At 28.5% G+C, this 4,812-nt stretch overlaps 1 long non-coding RNA gene across 2 annotated transcripts; it reads left to right on the top strand.

Annotated features, from left to right (window-relative positions):
* The first annotated feature begins 1,883 nt into the window (after positions 1–1,883).
* On the top strand, positions 1,884–3,666 carry LOC131630451 (uncharacterized). 2 transcript variants are annotated; one of them, XR_009292348.1, is made up of 2 exons: positions 1,884–2,179; positions 2,567–3,666. It is a non-coding gene; the product is annotated as an uncharacterized LOC131630451 (long non-coding RNA). The 2 variants fall into 2 exon arrangements; XR_009292349.1 differs by having other exon boundaries at positions 2,594–3,666.
* Positions 3,667–4,812: the final 1,146 nt, after the last annotated feature.

The raw sequence follows: 4,812 nt of genomic DNA on the forward strand, positions 1-4,812 counted from the left end.
AGGTTATGATGGAATTTTGAGAGATTGGGATAAGGCGAAAGAAGTTAGGGTTTCACTTTGAGTGAAGTTTATTTTGAGGTGAATTAAGTTAACTTATATAGGTTATATATTTCACCATAGTTGTTAAAACAAACAATGGTGAATTGTCCTAATATTTCACCACGATTGTTAATCTGGATCGTGGTGAAAAGCATTTAATTTTTATTTAAAAATAAAAATTGAGAGAACACACCATTTTTCTAACGAAAGAATATAAAATTGCAGGTGTTGAGATTCAAAGTGTGTCACTCTTCATATATCACACCGATTGTTTATTTTGACCGTGGTTATAAGTGATTTACAAAAATGAAAGGGGCCAAATGAACATATATTACTTCGGTTAGCTATGACTTATGAGACCATAGTAAGAAATAGTTGTGAAATATGCTCTTTGTAGTAGTACAAAATCAATCTTAGGTCTTTGTGAAAATCATTGAGCAACAAATCAAGTTTTGCATCTCACAATTTCACCATTCTTAATTTGTTTTTTTCGCAAAAACATACTTATATCTAATTAGTTTCACACCTTGAGGTGTTTGGACTACATGTCTAAAAATGAGTCGCTTGTAAAGTGAATTTATTTCTTTAATTCAATCTGTTCATTTTGGTCAATTCCCACTTTTTCTACATCCTTTAATAGACTTTGATTGATGATCCCTACTATCAAAATAGACTTTGGTGAGTAGCAAAACTAGACTTCTAACCAGAGTCATTTCAAATTTTTTAGAGGCTCCGTGTACCTAGCTGAAGATAACTTCAGTTAAGTCTTAACTTTTTTAAATGATTTTATTTAACCGTAAATTAAGCGTGTAAAAATGTAAGGAGACCTTTTTTGTCATAACTTAATTATTAAAAAGTGTGAGGTCATGTGCTATTAATCGTTTTGCATACCCTTAGAGCGGCCTTACTTCTGGTTCAAGTTTACAATCTTATGGCAATTGAGGTTAGGACTTAATTTTACAAAGACAACACATTTTCACTTTAAGATTAACTCTCTTATACCACATCACTACTACATAATTACTACATAATTAAGATGACTACTTATAAAATGACAGGACACAAAAAAAATTGTAAAATAGGAAAACCGAAAATTCAACTTTATAAGAGAATAATTGTTATCCACGGTGGATTTAAAATATTTAACGCAGTTAGTGCATCATAAATATTTATAAGTAATACTTATAATTTAAAAGAAGAAAAAAATCAAATATGTATAAAAATTTACAACCATAATTAATTGACAGTTACACTGTAAGTATTTCAATTAGATTCGTTTTAAAAATAAGAGAGATTAAACTTACTTTAGTCAAAATAGTAGATAAAAAAGTATTTAAACTAAAATAAGATAATTATATTTTTCCTAATAAACTTATAAAAATAATTATAATAATCATCAAGAAGTTTAATTCAATTACAACTTCATAAATTTTGTGATTTAGTCAATGAGATTCGACCGAAAGATTAGGACAATGGTGACCTTAATAAATAATAATAATAATAATAATAATAATAGCTAGGCTAGCATATAAACATGGGTCATGCTAACGAGTGCCCAGGGGCACTCTTTAAGCATTCTAATTAAAGAATATATTCTATAGAAAAGTTAACAATTTCAATTTCCGAGGCAATTAATACACATATTATCAATAAAAACTTGCTATTTTAAGGCCTTAACGAGTGCCCCTGGGGCACTCGTTAGCATTTCCCTATAAACATTTGGCAGCACATACAGAACAGTTTTAGCATTTGTTTGTAAAGAATCATTATGTGGTCCCATTTTGTCTGAGTTATATTATGATTATTAACAAATATAAACACTACAGAGTGAGAGAGAGGAAAGAAGTCAGTGTCAATAGCTGTAACAAGGACCAAACACACACCATTAAATACACTCCTTCTCCCTCTATGGCACAGTGAAAGCAATTGACATTAATTCATATATGGATCCATCCATCCATACATACACAAGAATCACGAGCCAGCCCTTTTTATTTTGTCAATTTCTTCATCTCTATCTATATATCCATCCATCATCAAGATCTACCATCATGCTTCATTCATTCATTCTTCACAAGTATGTATCTATATATCTATATCTTATGTTGCTTTGAGAGGTTGAAGCTGCCAGCATGATCTGGTAATGAATCAACCACATGTTTCTTTTTATTTTTACATATAGTGTGATTTGTGTCTCATAGTATATATTTTTCATTATTAAAATATAGTTTTTGCTTCAACTTAATTACTTATTTGTGTCATCTAAACTTCAAAACTATGTTTTAATATTCATGATATGTGTTTTAAACTATAAAATCTGGGCTGTTAATGTAAAATTGTCCAGAAAAATACTTTAAAAATTAATAGTTTTTTTTCTTCTAAACTATATATTTATAATTACTCTTTTTCTTAAAATAAAGTTTTGATTTATAAATATAACAACTTATCTACATTAATACACAAATATAAATAAATATTGTCGTCTGAAACTAAACTCTAGACCAGAAATTTACATTCATTTTTTTAGTTATAAGATGTGGTTCGGTTCGATCAGGTCATCTTGCAGCTTCAATCACTCAATTATCAACAGATAATTAACTTCCTCCATTTCCATCTGTTCAATTTCACAGGTAAATAAATCTCTAATCCTTATCCTATAAATTTATACAATTTTAATTAATGAAATTTTTTCAACTTTACATGTGCAAATACATGTGCTTTAACTCTTGTCATTAATTATAAATTACTTTATTCCAGCTACTCACATTCACAATCACATGCACGTATTTGTTTATTACTAGTAATAATTAATTTTTGTATATAAATATATATTATAGAAGAAAGAACAGAAGAAGAAATATATATGGACATTAATGCAAGACAAAGTATGAATCCATTTTTATTTCTTCTTTTTTAAGTGGTACTGATTATTTGTCTGGTAATCTCAACAACCTTTATCTAACTTTTTTGGGATGCATTTAGCACGAGTACTGCACAGACAAAATTTGAAACGGTTTCATTTGTTACTTTCTTCCATAGACAACTGTTTGTGGTGGTCCTATCTTTTGTACTGTCGCAATCTACTCATCTTGTCTTATGCACTATTTCATTTTTTTTATAGTTAAATGTGAAGTTTCTATAATAATATCTTTGAATTTTGAATAATTGGCATTGTAGTTTGGTTTATCTTAACCTAGGTTTAGCTTTGGTTCGGTTCGGTTTGGTTCTACTTGAGTCTTGAACTATTTAATTGATGAGATGCTAGGGTCATTTCAATGTACGTTGATGCTAACAAAATCTTATGTAATTTGTGAACATTTATGAACCAAGACAGGTTTTAGAACCAACTCCAAAACAAGGTATGATTATTATTATTTATGAAAAGGGTCCCTCTTTTGTACTCACTTGGTTGCTGTCCCTGTCAACTATGTGTGAAGCTTGTAAAGCAAGAGCCTTAGTGGTTTCATGATATACCATGGAACATAAGAGATTATGGTTTAGATTGTGTTGATGTATACTTACTTACTAGCTAATCCAGTGGCAGATGTAATAGGTAAAATATATTTATCTAGTTTTGTAAGTATAGTTCAAATGGATAAAAGACTATTTGAGATGTTGTGATTAAAATTCCAATTTACAACTCTTTGTTTTCCAGCACTTGATTAGTTGTATGGTTTTAAATTGCTCAATGTATTACGGTGTTAATTAATAGTACTTCTGGTATTATTTATAAGAAAGTTTATTATTTAGATATATTGAATAAATAATGTATATAGAAAATATATAGATTATATATAATAATTATTTAATAAATTTAAAAAATAAATCTTTTTATAATATAAAATCGGAGGGAGTATCTTTTGTAAATTATATAAATTAGTGTATTGCGACATGTGGCACTACACTATTTGTCAATGGGAACAAAGTATCACTTTGCTTAATAAATGTTGGGTGCAAAGGTTCTTGAAATACACAATTGAGATAATATTTGAAGCGAATTGAAATTTAACGTTTTGTAAGTTTAATATTTGGTGAAATGATTTGAACAGTTATGGTTGAAATTTTCATATGTGGTTTCTTATGGCGTTATGATGAGGTCATCCATGAAATTCAAAATTACGGTGTAATTCAATGTAATATTATTGTAGAGACAACTGCATCAACAATATTATAGTCGTGTGTCACAATTTTGTACATGAAATTGGAAATAATGGGTGCAATTCGATGTGATATCATTGTAGAAACATTTGCATCAACAACCGCATGTCACAATTTCCTGATTCTCAAAACACTTATTGATGAGCTATATTTATTGTATGGCTTTTACAAATTAGAAAATATATAGAGTATTTAATTCAAATAATTGATTATAAGAAAATCTAAAAAAAGATAAGAATGATTTAGTCCATATTGTTCGAAAATTTTAGATATATTGAAATTGTCCTAATTCTCTTTTACTCAAATCAAATCAAGTTAACTTATATTATTGCAAAATAAATTTAGAATTCAATTATGTAGATAGTGAAAATCATTGTAAGTAGCTTAAGCGTTATTGCATCTGCTAAAGCATAAGCACAATTGTTAATTTTGTAAATCTATGCGTTTGTAGGTATAATGACCGCAATAATTTGATGAATTATTTGGTTTTGATGAAGACAATGTTGTGAGGTGAAGTTGTGATGCTTAAAGGTCAATATGTCATCTGATATGATGATCAAGGTTATTTGGTTTTGATGATGAAAATAATGTAAGGTGTAGTTGTCAGCTGTTGTG

The sequence above is a fragment of the Vicia villosa genome, unplaced genomic scaffold (assembly GCF_029867415.1).
Source record: "Vicia villosa cultivar HV-30 ecotype Madison, WI unplaced genomic scaffold, Vvil1.0 ctg.000684F_1_1_3, whole genome shotgun sequence".
In the NCBI taxonomy this organism is placed as follows: domain Eukaryota; kingdom Viridiplantae; phylum Streptophyta; class Magnoliopsida; order Fabales; family Fabaceae; genus Vicia; species Vicia villosa.